The sequence below is a fragment of the Puma concolor genome, chromosome B2 (assembly GCF_028749965.1).
Source record: "Puma concolor isolate L17-30 chromosome B2, mPumCon1.1.hap2, whole genome shotgun sequence".
In the NCBI taxonomy this organism is placed as follows: Eukaryota; Metazoa; Chordata; class Mammalia; order Carnivora; family Felidae; genus Puma; species Puma concolor.
In genome coordinates, this window is record NC_141671.1 from 37,563,888 (window position 1) to 37,579,773 (window position 15,886).

At 44.9% G+C, this 15,886-nt stretch overlaps 1 protein-coding gene across 4 annotated transcripts in view; it reads right to left on the minus strand.

Annotated features, from left to right (window-relative positions):
- The window catches only part of BTBD9 (BTB domain containing 9), a 417,533-nt gene that overhangs the window by 45,033 nt on the left and 356,614 nt on the right, over positions 1–15,886 (minus strand). The window lies entirely within an intron of this gene.

A 15,886-nucleotide genomic window follows, 5' to 3' on the forward strand; every position in this document is an offset into this window, starting at 1 on the left:
TTCCTCCCCCATCCACAGGTCTGTCCCCACCCTGTCACACTGCTCCTGCTCAACCTTTCCATTTCAGCCAAATGTTTTATTTCATTCTTGTTTTGTTTGTTTCTTTCTTTCTTTTTTTTTTTTAATCACTTAAACCCAGCCCCAACATCTTCTCCTAACTTGCCCAATTTCTCATCTTGCTTTGAAATCCCTGTATTGGTCGGTCTTCTTCCCATAGTCTTTTGGAGTGTCTGGGAGTTCTTTATAATTCTGAAGTATGGATAATTCAGTAGTAAGATTTATTCAAGTCTTTTGGCCTGCACAACCTCTTTTTCTATGTTGTCATTCCTCTTCTTGGATTTATCAGTCTGCCTGGCTCAGCTGGCAAGCCCCTGGCCTTCTGAGCAATATTCCTAATGTTGGATATGGTCACGAGCATACTTCTGGATGAGGGCCATCTCATAACGATGTGAAAGAAAAGGATTGTCAAAATCCAGTGTCACTGCTTGGGGGAAGATGATCCTTGGGGCAAAACCAATGTTGGATGAAAAATACTTAAAAACCTTGCACAAAGCCTTTTAGAGATTACCAGCCAAAGTACACACAATGTACAAAGAGTAGAAATGGAGAGGCTCTGTCTACTGGAAGGTGTGAACATGGGCAAGGAAGTGCCATGAAAGAAGGGTAAACATGTAAAAAAAAAAAAAATGCTGTGTAAGAGCAAGATCTGTGGAGAGAAAATGATCTATTACTGAGCCAAACAGTAGTATGTAGCTAATCCAGGCAGAGAGCTGACTTTTTTCCCACTTCTAATTTTCATGATTTATATATTTAATCAGTTATCCAAGTATCACCCATTACACACTTGTGCAGCTTAACATGGGACTTGTTTCAGAGCGTGCGCGTCAGGTGGTGCTTACATTGCTTACAAGGCTTGGTCATTCAGGATGGGATTGTAATTTCAAGGTAATAATGAAGTGTGATGCTGCAATTCCACAATTTAATTTGGGTAAACCCATAAATGTGGGTCAGAAAGTCACAGCTTAAGGTAAGTAACTTCTGATGGAATTCTTGCTGGCATGTGGTGAAATGTATGTCTTAATGAGCTTCCCTATGAGATGGGCACATACAGTCGCTATGGACAGGAAGATATGAGAATATGCTTTCTTTGTGGATGCTCCCCAGGGCGGCCTTTGCATTTGTCCCTGCATGCTTGGTCAGAGGTCCACCTACCCAGCTCTGTGCCTCCAGAGCCTTAAAACCACCCATCTCTTCACCTCCCACAACACCAGGGACAAATGGAATGAGACAAATTGGTTAAGGAAGTTGCCACTTCTTACCCAGTGATGTGTCCCTAGAGGCTCTGAGATCCATTTGAATCAAGTCACCAGCAGTCAAATTCAGTGGTCATGGGAAGAGGTGGGATGCTCAGGATACATGAAGAAGCTAGTCCAGAAAAACTGGTGAAGGTCAAGGACCTCCCTAGTTGATATGATCTAGGAGAACAGAGGCATTCTCTGGCTCTATAGTGGCTAATGTCCTCCTGCAAAACCACTCCTTTAGTAACTCAAAAAAATATTAATATGTGCCAGGTATTATATGGGTATTGGTAATGTAGATATGAACAAAGCAGACAAGGTCCTACTTTCATGAAACTTAAAGTCTACAGCAAAGACAGAAATTAGTAAGTAAATTACAGGCAACGTAATATTATAAATTGTGACAGGTGTTATGAAGGAGAAAAACAGGGTTCTATGAGAGAGACTAACAGAGGAGGCCAACTTTACTTTGCCTGGAAACGGTCATTTAACCAGTGTGGCTCAATGGTCATTTGAGCAGCCAGGCAAAGAGCAGAGATTAGGGACTACCTCTGAGAGTCCAAAGAAGTGTCAGAGGCAATCTTGGATCTGAAGGAGATTATGACTTAGTTGAAGAGATCTAGTGATGTCTTACTTTTGCACAGAGTTTTACCACTTGGAGATGACCTCCATGTACACGGATTTGAGGCAGGTATGGCACACACATAAAAAGAGACTAACAATACTTGTGCTCAATGAGCCAGCACAGTCCCTTGGCTGGGATGGAATATAAGGCTAGAAGCCAGAGGCAGATTGACTTCTCTGCTTTCCAAGCATCCCAAATCCTAGGGCACAGCAGCCTGCCTTGCCCCAGGGTACTTACTTATTCCTGTTTCCTTACAAAAACACCTGCCCTGACTTGCCCTCTGCTCCACCCACAGGAATGTTAGTTAGGCTTGTTCAAGTTCCTAGAAATAGGTCACCACTGGTTTTAGAGAGGGGATGGGAGTGTGAAACCCTCTCTTTGGAAAAATGCTAAAACGCCGATCCCTATCTCGGTGGTTGGATTGCACAATTCAAAGTATGGTGACTTAGAGAAGTCATGGTCTCCAGGGGTCATCCCAACAGGGGAAGGCGAGTGTTCGCCTTTTTATAGACACGGGATGCAGAGAGTCAGAACGGAAGTGCCCCTCCAAAAAGATGGTGGCGCCCTAGAGCCCCACTTCACCTGCCCCTCCTGCAACCACGAGAAGTTTGTGAGGAGAAAATGGACCATGCCAGCAACACTAGGATCATCTCTTGAATGGCATGCCTAGAGGAATCCCACAAGCCCATCACATTACCTGTCAGAGGCAGTGGATGTTACAGAGATTAGACAGATGCTTGTCAGGCAGCCAACCAGTAACATGGCAGAGGACCCACTCCCCTGGCAGTCGCACCTGCTGTGGACCTGCCCAGCAGCCCAGCCCTTTGTGTGTATGGAGTGGGTATGGATGTGGTTGTGAGTGTGCATGGCTGTGGGGGTGTGCTTGTGGGCATGGATTCACCTCGCTTTGAAAGCCTTTAACTTGCTGGCTCCTTTGCCCTGGTGTCCTGTCATCCCGGGCAAGGGCTCTCCAGGACTTCCCAGGCTCCTCATCCACCTCACCAGCACTCCACCCATTTGAACTGGACTGCCTGCCCCCCTTTTCTGCATTCCGAGGCCTGTGGCCTGAGAATTAAAGCTGCAGTCCCACAGGCCCCTAGGCTGGGCCCTTGCAGAACAGCTCCTTTTCATATTAAGTTGCTTTTGTAGAGGAAGAAGGGGCTGGGTCTGGGATGGCTGTCAGTCATGAGCCCTTAAATAATGCAGTGATGAAAAACAAACAAAACAAAGCAAGACAGGGCAACAGGAAGGTACTTGAAAGCTTTTACAGATTTGGGACAGTGGGAGCCCCTGCTGGTGCTGCAACCTTGAGAAAGGAAAGTCAGTAAATGGGGACTGAATGGCGCACAGCAGCCAGCAAGATGGTGGAAGTTCGTAAGGGGTCTGCGAGTGTGGGTTAAGCCATGGTCAAGAAGAGTCTGGCTCAGCAGCTCCAATCGGCCCGAGAACAATACACACAACAAAAGAGTGTGAGAGAAGAAAGGTTAAGAATCTAGGGATGATGCCAAGACTTTTGACTCTGGAAAAACAAGTATTAACACTCGCAAAGCTGAGACCTGGGCCCAAGAACACTTGTCTCATGGTGCTTGCTCAGGTGTGAGTGCACATGTATACACGCACACGCATGCACACAGTCACAGAGTTACCTCCCCCAACGTAAGAGGCGTCTGAAGCCATTTGTGGTACCATGGGGATCCAATTAACCACAGCCTCTCACAAACATTAACACACTAGTTAGACATGAAAAACACTGCTGTGGCCCATCAAAGGCAAGCTATAGCTCACAGAGCAGCCCTGAATAAAACAAAGACCTAAAGACAGCAGGGTTGCTTTGGAAGCAATAGACTTTATGACCACAATTTGACCCAGGATTTTACAGCTGAGACAAGCAGAGATTTGGGCAGCGCGAGGCTTACAACACTTCACAAGAGTGTCCTGGAGTGGCTTTCTTATCCAACGTGTACCTCCAGCCTCCCCTGTGCAGGCCACTTAACAGGGAGACCAAATGCTGTACCGCAAGGAGACGCAGAACATCATCCAGACGGTCAGGTAGTTCCTTTCTTCAAGTTTTCAAAAATGCTGGGATTCTGATTTCTCTCCAAATGGGACCACTGTTGGGGTCTGTGCTTTGAAGTGCTGGCTATAGCCAGGCATTAGTGGCATTAGTGCTGCCACTTGCTGTTGTTTTAAGGGTACATACTCATTCTGCACTTCCCAGCTTATATTCTGCTACCCGCTGGCTTCAAATTCCTCAGATTTCTAATCCAGAGATTCTTGAAGGAATGAACAATGAGCCTCTCAAAAATGGCTGTAGAATAAAGAGCCACATGGTGAGGCCGGCTGGATGCTACAGAGCCCTAGACACGCACGGCAGTGACTGTCCTTGTCCCCGCTGCTCTGGTGGGGCAGGACAGAAGGAAAGTGGTTGATGGCACGAGGCGGATGAGACAGCAGGGCTGGCCGGCCACAGTGGCATCCAGAGTCAGCTGGCTGAGGAAGCGCTTCGAGAGTGCTTCAGAAGTGGCCTCTGCAGAAGTCCGCGACTCTGTGTCTGTGAAGAAAACGAGGGGCCACTCTGTCTTGTGCTTGCGGCTTCTCCTGCTGATGGGGCTCTGAGGGAGAGCATGATGGGAGAAGGCCGCAGTCTCTCCATGCTGAGAACTCAGGCACCAGGACACAGACTGGTGGGCAGACTTGAGAACAGTGGGTTCTGCTGCCATCTGGCACTTCTGGAACAACATGTGTGTGGCCCAGAAGAAGCCCTTCTGCCTCTGTTGGGCCCTTGGCTGTCCAGCCTGCTGACTGGTTGCCCCAGTTCTGCCCCACTGCCCTGGGGCACTAGAGCACAGAGAGACTTTTTCTTGCTCTCCCTAAAGGGCTCCCCACCCCACTTCAGCTTCTCACCCGGAATACTGCTCCCATTCTAGTGTAGATGCTCGTTAACCCTCGTCTCTAACTGCTGCTTCCCCGTTTTCCTGTCCCCTGGTTCTCTTTTTTTTTTTTTTTTAACGTTTATTTATTTTTGAGACAGAGAGAGACAGAGCATGAACAGGGGAGAGGCAGAGAGAGAGGGAGACACAGAATCCGAAACGGGCTCCAGGCTCTGAGCTGTCAGCACAGAGCCTGATGCGGGGCTTGAACTCACGGATCGTGAGATCGTGACCTGAGCCGAAGTCGGCCGCTTAACGGACTGAGCCACCCAGGCGCCCCCTGTCCCCTGGTTCTCTTACCGCCAATTCATTCTAGTTACTGTTGTAAGCACAATCTACCTGAACGAAGCACACCTTTAGCAGTCCTCTCTTCTGCATTAGAGGAGACCAAGGTTAAACTCCCCATCACGGCATCCAGGGACTTCCATAGTCTGGTCCCAGGTTGTCCCTCCAGCCTTCTCTCCAGCTTGTTCCCTGTTGTCACACTATACTTCAGGGGCAGCCCAGGGTACATTGTTGGACAAATCCTCCTCAGCCCCGAACCAAGAAGGGGAAGTCCCTGGACCTCCCACCCCACTCTCTAGTCGTGCCAAACCATGAACACATCAAGCTATTTCACATCCCATGCCCTTGCACACGTCACTCCTGCTGCCTGAGGCACCTCCAAATACCCCTCCCCACCCTACATGGTGCCCCAGCCAGTATCTACTCATCTTTCAAGATTCAGTGTAAGTGGTACCTCCACCAAGAGACCTTTCTTAACCCTTCTCAGCTGGAATGGTCGCTCCCTCCACTGTGTCCCCATTGTACTCAGTGAATACTTCTATGGTGGCATCTGGAATACTCTACTGCACTTATTTATGTATGTATGTATGTATGTATGTATGTATGTATGTATGTATGTATGTATCTGTCTCTCTGGACCGTAACAGAGCACCATAAGTTCAGGAGCTTAAAAAAAAATTGTTAAGTGGGAGAGAGTAGATGCTCATTAAATGTGTGTTGAAGGTATGGATAAAAAATGTTAGTGCCAACTGCTGGGGTTCATAGAATTAGTCTCTTTTCCACAAGATAGCTCTGCAGACATTTAAAGATCATTATCAGGGGCACCTGGCTGGCTCATTTGGTAGAGTATGTGACTCTCGATCTGGGGGTTGTATAAATTCAAGCCCCATGTTGGGCATAAAGTTTACTTTAAAAAAAAAAAAAGAGACATCATTATCGTGACCTCACAACCCACTTCCTTGGTCTTGTCATACCTGGGTCTTGTTTTATCCTTGGATCCTTCAGTTGATACCCTGCCCACTCCCCTCCATCATGAATCAGCTTCCTGAACTCTTATCATCTAGTCATCTTCAATGTACCTCTTTAAATATGTATGCATGCGTCCTGACCAACACAGAGCACAAGAGGAAGGTCTTGTGGGTATATGGACACTATGCAGCCAGCACAGACTAAGACTGCCTCACGTTTGTAGCAGCCTCATCCTAACGGCTCATACTGAGTTTGTGGTCAACTAAAACCACAGCTTTTTTTCACATAAACATTTCTCAAGCTTCACTGCCCCCATACTGTGCTGTACAATTGATTTTCTGAACCTAAATGGAGGGCATCACATTTATTCCCATTAAAACCCATCCTGTTGGTTTGGTGCCACATTAGAGGATGGAGAGATCATTTTAAATCTCACGTCTGCCTTCTGTCTTCTTTCAGGGCATTGATTAAAACAGTGAAATGTTGAAATGTCCAGGACTAAGGACAGAGTCAAAAGGTATATACCAGGAGCTCTTTCTCTCCTCTCTCCCATCCCTACTCTGGCTCCCCGTCCAGTCCATCAGCAGTATGTTTTCCATAGCCAACCACTTCCCATCATCCCCAGTGTCACCACTCTAGTCTGAGACCCTATCATGGCTTTTCAGGGTTATAGCACCAGCCTCCTTACTGGTCTCTCAGTTCCATATTTACCTCCCAATTCATTTCTCACACAGCCACCAGAGTGATCTTTAAAAAGTAGAAATCAGTTCATACCACTCGTTTGCCTAAGACCCTCCAACAACTCCTCATTGCTCTTAATTTTTAATTTGTTTATTATTAATGTTTATTTTTGAGAGAGAGAGAGAGAGACAGAGCATGAACGGGGGAGAGGCAGAGAGAGACACACACACACAGACTCTGAAGCAGGCTCCAGGCTCTGAGCTGTCAGCACAGAGTCCGATATGGGGCTTGAACTCACGGACCATGAGATCACGACCTCAGCCAAAGTCGGATGCTTAATTGACTAAGCCACCCAGGTGCCCTTCCCCATTGCTCTTAGAATGAAACTTGCACTCCTTACACCAAGACCTAAAGGTCATATACGATCTGAGAGGTCCTGGCCTCTCCATCCCATCTCATACCATTCTCTGACTCCTTCCTCAAGCTTTGGCAACCCCAGCTATTTCTCTGTTCTGCACATACACCAAGTTCATTTCTTCTTTGTGACCTTAAATTTTCCCGAAATTCTCTTTCCCCAAGCCTTTGTAAGGCTGGCTTCTATATCACTGAGCTCAAATGTCACTTCGTCAGAGAGGCCTGAGCTCAAGTAGCTGCTTTTTGCCTAGCACAGCCTCATCACTATCTATTATTCTGTTTGATTTTCTTCATAGCATTTATCAGTAGCTGGAAGTTTCTTATTTATGTTATTGCCTGTTTCCCCCTGCTAAGATGTATACTTGATATAAGTAGGTATCTTGTCTACTCTTGTTCAGTGCCTAACACTTAGTGGGTGCTCAATTTATTTGTTAAATGGATGAATAACAGTGAGAATTATGTAATCAGGAGAAGCGAAATAAATTTGCTATGACTTCCCTTGTATTAATAAAAATGGTTCTTGGTTCCTTTCTTACCATTGTTGTTATCAACTTTGGTTTGTTATCAATGTTTTATGATGCTATTAAAGAATCAAACAGAATTACCAGCAGTGAGTTAGGTCAGACAATAATTGGTAGTAAAAATGTATTATGTGAGATAAGACAGACATGCCACTTAAAAACTATGCACTCTGAGAGACCTCTAGTATGATGTTGGTGCAGAGTTAACATGTCACATGTAGCTCTGTGGTTACAGGATTAGATTGTTTTCACATCACAAGGACCATTTATGAGGGCTGTTGCTCAATCAGGTCAAGTTCATGTAAATGTCTCTAACCTGTGCATTTATATATGCTTATTCTAGTGTAACATTAGGGGCAAGAATCATTCTGATTTTAAAATTTGAATTTTATTGACTTAGAGTCCCATTACAATGTCAGACTCTATAGTAGGAACTCATACTGTTGACCTGGTATCCAACATATTAAGTGGGCTAGAAATGGGGCTGCAATGGCTCAGTGGTGGCCCAGCCACATGTGAGGAAAATAGGACCATTCTTTTTACTATGTAAGCAAGGCCCTCTGGTCTGTATTTTGCTCTTTTCTCACCCCAAAGCCCCAGAATGAAATCTCTGAATTTGCATTTGTAAATTAAAAATGCATTAGAGCAGTAATCCCTGGCCCAGCCACACAGGAGCAGGAAACAGGAGAGAAGGGAAAAGTGAATTTCTTAACCATGCCTCTCTTCTTCCTTCTCGAAGGAATTGCAAGGACAAGGCAGAGAAAATGTAGTGGGGAGAAGTTATGTTTCTCTGCTGCGGTCTCAGTGTAGTCTCTTTCTAGGAGCTAAGAGCCCACCAACAGCAGTGTGGTCCTTCTGTGAGCCAAAGCTGCGGGGGGTCTGGAAGCTGGAATTCATGCTAACAAAACGGGGCAATGTGAGGGCCTTCCTACTGTGAGGAGCTGTCCCTAGTCCCTAACATGAGTCCTTCCTGCTTCGTGCAAGGGTACTTTTAGCCCCCACCTGGGAATGCTCCACTGACTCTTTGTTCTGTTTAAAAAATAACAGCTTTAGTGTGATATAATTCACGTACCATAAAATTCACCCTTTCAAAGTGTACAATTCAATGGTTTTTAGTATATTCACGGAGTTGTGCAAACTGTCATCACAATCAATTTTAGAACAGTTTCATCTCCCCCAGAAGAAACGCCTTGCCCTTTAATGGTCATTCCCCATTCTCCCCAACACCCTCAGCCCCTGGGAGCCCATAGTCCACTTTCTGTTTCTATGATGGATTTGCCTATTCTGGACATTGCAGATACATGGACCATATAATACACAGCTTCTTTCACGTAGCAAAATGTTTTCAAAGATCATCCGGGTTGCAGCATGTATCAGTACTCCGTTCCTTTATTTATGGCCAAATACTATTCCATGGATGTACATTTGTTTATCCATTCATCAGTTAGTAGACTTTTGGAGTGTTTCCCATTTGAGGCCACTATGACTAGTGCTGCTGTGAATGGATACGCATGTCCGAGCTTTTATGTGGACATACGTTTTCACTTCTCTTGAGTGTATGCCTAGAAGGGGAGTCTCTGGGTCCCGCAGTTCCTTTTTGACGACTATGTTATCCACGAGCTCCTCAAGTTCCAGCAGTGACTTTTAAGTTCTAGATCAGGACACACATGGTCTCCTGGATCCTTCATGCACATTAGCATGTATTGAACTTGTACCAAATGGCAGGAACATGGAAGTGAACAAACCAGATTCAGTTCTGCCCTCCTTACCATGCAATTAAAATACTTTCTTCTGAACCCTTTAAATGCCTTCATCATTTAGCCAGGCCTGAAATCCTCCGCTTCCTTGCTAAGTCTGTGAGTCCAGTTTCAGGGCTGATCAAGGAAGAGCGGTTCCCACATTTAACTGAGTTGGGGATTCTAGCTATTCCACGTTTAGTCTGGAGGGGTCGTGATGCACTTCATAGAGAACAAACACTAGGCTGGGCATAAAGGATGACCCAGAATTCACCAGAGAAGGGGCAGGGGTTAGGGATGGACAATAAAGACCAGCATTTGAGGCAGGGGCAATAACATATGGATGTTTCACCAAGACGAGAAAGCACAGATTAGGTCCAGAGAACAAGTAGGGGCCCACACGGCATTGAAAGCAGAGGGCGAATACAGAAGCAAGAGGAAAAGAGGTGGATGTGAAGTTTGGGGTCAGACTATAGGATCTTGCAGAGATCCTACAGATGTCAGGCAGAGACATCTGGATTGTGGGCAAGTGGTGGTATGATAGCTCTGTTTTATAATGGCAGAGAAAGGGAAGAGAGACAGGAGGTGGAGGGGGAGGCTGTGGAGACCAGCTGAGAATCGGTGAGAAGACAGAAGCAAACACAATCGATCCAGACAATGGAAAGAAATGAGTTGAGTATGATTAGATGTTTCTAGGTTGGGGGAATAAATGGAAGTGAATATAGAAGAAGGCATTAGCTTGTGTGGGACAGCGGGGGAGAAGGAAGTTGAGAAGAGTGGACCCTGAGGAGTCTGTGAGACGGCCCCCTCGGGGTTCTCGTTAGAGGACACTGTGGGCCATCATGTGAAGCTGGTCGTGGAGGTTTCCCCATCCCCTGCTCTCTCTGGACGTCTACAGCCCCACAGGCTGCTGCTGTCCCTTGCTGACAGAGGATGCTTTTACGGGCAGGGGTAAAATGGAGAACCCCGGTGCTAGCTCTCTTGGCTCATATCTACATGAGTGCCTCAAACGTAAAGGAAACCAATGAGATACTTCCTTCATCATCTCTCTACACCAGCCTCTGAGAGACACAAAGACAAATGAGTGGGGCTGGCATAGTCTCTGCTTCCTAACAGATCAGTCATCCATGCATCTGGCAGGTACACTCCACCTCTCCCACCCCACCCCTTTCTCTTCCCTGAATGAGGTTTTTTTTAACAATAATTTTTTTATTGAATGTCTGACGTGTAACTTTGTGTAAGTTTAAGGTGTACAGTGTGTTACTTTGATACATTTACATATTATCATATGATTGCCATTGTAGTGATATTTATCAGTTACATAATTATAGTATAGCATTGTTGTCTATATTTATTATACTGTGCAATAGATCGCTAGGACTTATTTACTACTTGCTGCAAGTTTGTACCCTTAAACAACGTCACTCTTATGCACCACCCCATCCCCTGGTAACTGCCATTTTACTGTGTGTGTGTGTGTGTGTGTGTGTGTGTGTGTGTGCGCGCGCGCGCTTTACAGGTTTGGCCTTTTTAGGTGCCACATATAAACGATAAACAGTATTTATCTTTCTCTGTCTGACTTATCTTGCTTAGCATAATGTGCTCAAGGTCCATTGATGTAGTCACAAATGGCAGGATATCCTCCGTTCTCACGACTAAGTAATACACCATTTTGTATACACACCACATCTTTTTTATTCATGGAATGACTTAGGTTCTTAAGAAACTCAGAGACTTTTTTGTTTGTCAATAGGCTGAAAGTTTTGCCTTCCAAGGGCTTCCTAGGGAGACCTATGATGTAGAAAGTCCACTTTCCAGGGCTCAAGGAGGAGTTCAGTGAATTCTCAACCTGATTCAGGACACAGAACAATGAGTATGAATGTAGTGCTGACTCTCCCTTGTGTGCAGTGCATGCCAAAATATTTGTTGAAAGAAGCGCCTTTTATGCTTTCCAATGATTAGAGATGTAGAAGTAGCTTCAGCTAGAAGTATTTGGGAAAAACTCTTGGAGCCACAGCACCAGTCCAACACCAGAGGCGAAGGTGGTCTTGTCTGCCCAGGCTGAGGAGAGTGCCAGAGGAGCAAATGGGAGGGGGTATGCGCTACACATGGAACCTCCCGCCTAATCCGAACCATCCCGGCAGAAAAGGAGGGTAGAAACCAGGGAACAGCCCGGAAAAGTTTTTATCATGTTCCCTAAGAAACCTGAGATAAATAAGGATTCTTAAATAGAAAGAGATAAAAGATACAAGAGAGAGGTAGCATAGCATCAAGTTCTTCCCAGAAGGTTCCTGACTGTCATTGGACTTAGAGCTGCAGTTCATTTAATGAGGCCTTTTTAAACGAGTCTCTCTGGATCACGGATTACTATCACATAAAGAGGTCAAGCTTCCTCCTAAAGCCCAGGCTTCCTCCTGCCTGCTCTAGCAAGCTCTTCCCAAGGGATGCTCCACTCATCCTGTTCCTGAATCCACCCAGTGAGGAGCTAGGCCTACAGGGTTTTTAATCCAAAATGTAGGCCGGGTGGTCACAGGTCCTTAGATGGGAGACTACTTCTCTACAGACCTGTAGGAGGGCTTGGGTTTTTGATCTCCTGGACAGAGAGCAAGAATTTGGTTTGGATTAGTTTCAATCTCATTTTCCACTCTTCCGTAGTGATAACCTTTATCTAATTAATTCCCTGTAAGTCTGAAAAACCTGTGTTCCCATTCCATTAAGAAAAAATGCCCCCAAAATATAATCCCTCATCATTCATTCATAAGTTCATTCATTCATTTGCTCACGAATCATTTCTAAGCTCCTACCACATGTCAGTCTGTGTGCTGAGTTTTGGTGATTCAGAAACAAATAAGACATAGTCCCGGATCCTCGAGGAGTATCAGACAAACCTGTAAATATATCTGAGGCCGTCTCTCCAGGACACAGTTAATTGCTGTAACCACAGCCTCAACACCAGCAGTGGGTATTTCCAGAGGAGCACAAAACCCCCTCAACCCCACTGTGTTACAGCCGGCACAGGGCTAGGCAGAGAGCAGTGGCTCCATGAAAAGCGATCCACGGCCATTGCACTATTAACGCAACTTCACTTTGCCTGCCAAAGCCTTTCAATTCTTCCCTTTTGGCAGATAGAGTTTACCATGAAGCAATAGCCTTGCTACTAAATGACAGAGGAACACGCTCTGAGGGTGGATGACCTTTGTATTCATTTAAACAACTCAACCTTTCTCAACCAGAACAGTCATCCACCTCCACTTGTGAACCTGAATTCGGCTGCCACATTTGCATGCATAATGTACTGAAAAGCCTCCTTTATAATGTTTACTTCTATGTTTCTTCCAAATGAAATCACTGAAGGGCAAATTTGATTTTCAAATCAGTTTTAAAACATCTGCCTTCTAAAAAAGTAAGAGTAAAGAGATAAGGCTTTTAGATTAAAGGCAAGGGCTAATTATTTTAACTGATACCACGGTGTCCATGCTAAAAATACAAACGTTAAAACATTTTTAATGCATACCCACCATCTACTGGATGTTAATATTTCATTAGGAAACGGCTTCCAGTCATGAGGTGTGTACTTAGTGACTGTAGAAGGAAGAGGCGAACTTCCTGACCCTTCTTTCAACACAGAGTCATTTAACCTTGTGCTTTAGCACCTCTATTTGTTGTTCTACATGACCACGTTTCTTTCAAATATAACTTAACTGTATATATTACAGCTTTCATCTTCAGGAAGCTCAAGGTATTTAATATATTTCATTTTATTTATTTATTTTTCACTCAACAACAAGAATATCAGAGGTTGCAGGCCTCTCTCTAGAGGTGGAGCTCCTCGTAGCTGTTTGGGCCCAGTTCATGGCAACAAATGAGAGTTTCCAGGGGCTAGGGAGAGGACAGAGAAGCAGCTGGCTCTACCTCACATGTAGGAGTTTATTAAAGCTCACATATATATTTTATATGCATAGCCTACATGCATGTTGGTGTCGGTACATCTGTCCAGCCAACACATATCCTAGTAGGACTTTAGAATTGTGGTATGTAAACTTTAGAAGGAACGTTAGAGATAAATCCATTGTACTTTATGTTTTACATAACTGTTTCACATTTTTGTTGATAACAATGAACTGTACTATTTTAATAAGTACAGTTCCCAGAGCCTGCACATAAGCCTTTGGTGTTTTACAGAGGTGGAGACAGAGGTACAGGGAGAGTAAAGGACTTGCCCAAGGATGCTTGGCCAGTCAGAGGCAGAACTATGGTTGAGAGCCAAGCCTCCTGATTTCTAGTCCAGGGATTTTTATTCTGCATGTGCAATTAATGGTACTGTATTGCACACTTTCCCTTTCTGGTGGAAAGATACTGGTAAGTACTTCAAGAACAAAATCCCTAATATAAAGGCTGAGATTGAAATGTTTTACATTAAACCCAAACAATTCCAACACAGATTTTCATTTTTTATCCATGCGCACGTTATTTCATCCACTAGCCTGTATCCTCCTTGGGGGCGGGGCTCTGATGTCTCTACCAGCCAAGGGCCTGGGAAGCAGTAGGTGAACAGTAAACTGCTAACCCACAGGCAGCCTGCACTTCACACTCTTGGTAGTCAACTGGGGCCGCCAAGATGCAAGCACCAGCCCACTCCCATACGCTCTTGACTTTTGTGGTTAGGTGGATGCTTGCCTGGCATAGTTCTAACCTCACAGAAGGTGCCTCATAAAAATGGGTTGAATGAATCAATCAAGATCTGCACAGGCTTCCTGCCGGGAAAAAGGAAGCCCTGAGAAGGGGGCAGGTGGGCCTGAAGGGCTAGAGCATCGGCTGACATGAAGCCAAGGGCTGGCTACATTTCCCTAGCCCTAATCTTTTAGAAACAACCTTCAGGACTGATGTACAAATGCAGCTGTGAAGGGAGAAATGATTCTGAAATCTGAGCCTGGCGAGGAGGACTCGGTTTCAGCGTGAACTTCATTTGGCCCTCAGCAGCACTGGCTGAAGCAGAACAACTGAAGTCACCAATTTCTAGGTTTAAGATAGAGAGGTCAGTAACGAGGATGAGCCTGACATGCTCACCCTAGCGGCGAGTGGCCCCAGACCTAAGGTGCACACCAGATGGAAAGGTCACTGAAGAACAACTAGAAATCAGGTAAAAAAAAAAAAAAAAGCAAACGACACAATTACAAAGATGTCTGTAACCAACACCTCCTATTTTTATCAAAATGTCTGCTTTATCCAAAGCAGACATATGTGAATATTCCTCTGACCCTTAGATCTTCCCTTTTTTGTGCCGTGGCTCTCTCTGGCAGTCTGGTGAAGCCTATGAACCCCTTTCTCGGAATGTTTTCGAATGCATACAACCAAACATGCAGGGAAACCAATGATAATGAACTACAGTGCTGTCCACAGACCCCATGGGCAAAAGGACACTGAAAGACACCTGGCAGGAGGCAAAAAGAATAAGCCTCATCACCTGACATAATTGTGCTACGTGGCATAAGACTTCAGAACCTGGATGGAACTGGAGACTCTAGACCTCCTTCTACCAGAATCCTCATTTCTCAAGAAAACATGAAGTTAGATGCTCTTATTAAGGGAAAGGAACGCCTCATTAAGAAACGATGACACCACTCATCATCAGGGAAATACAAATCAAAACCACAATGAGATACCACCTCACAGCTGTCAGGATGGCTAACATTAACAACTCAGACAACGGCAGATGTCAGGGAGGATGTGGAGAAAGAGGATCTCTTTCGCATTGTTGGTGGGAATGCAAGCTGGTGCAGCCACTCTGGAAAACAGTATGGGGGTTCCTCAAAAAACTAAAAATAGAACTACCCTACAACCCAGCAATTGCACTACTAGGCATTTATCCAAGAGATACAGGTGTGCTGTTTCAAAGGGACACATGTACCCCCATGTTTATAGCAGAACTATCAACAATAGCCCAAGTATGGAAAGAGCCCAAATGTCCATCGACGGATGAAAGATAAAAAAAAATGTGGTATATATATATATATATATATATACACACAATACTCGACAATCAAAAAGAATGAAATCTTGCCATTTGCAACTACGTGGATGGAACTGGACGGTATTATGCTAAGTGAAATTAGTCAGAGAAAGACAAAAATCATATTTCACTCAAATGAGACAAAACAGATGAACATAAGGGAAGGTAAACAAAAATAATATAGAAACAGGGAGGGGGACAAAGCATAAGAGACTCATAAATACGGAGAACAAACTGAGGGTTACGGGAGGGATTGTGGGAGGGGGGATGGGCTTAATGGGTAAGGGGCATGAAGGAATCTACTCCTGAAATCACTGTTGTATTATATGCTAACTTGGATGTAAATTAAAAAATAAATAATTTTTTTAAAAAAAGAAACAATGCTGACAGCGGTTTTTATATTGCTTTCCCCATGCC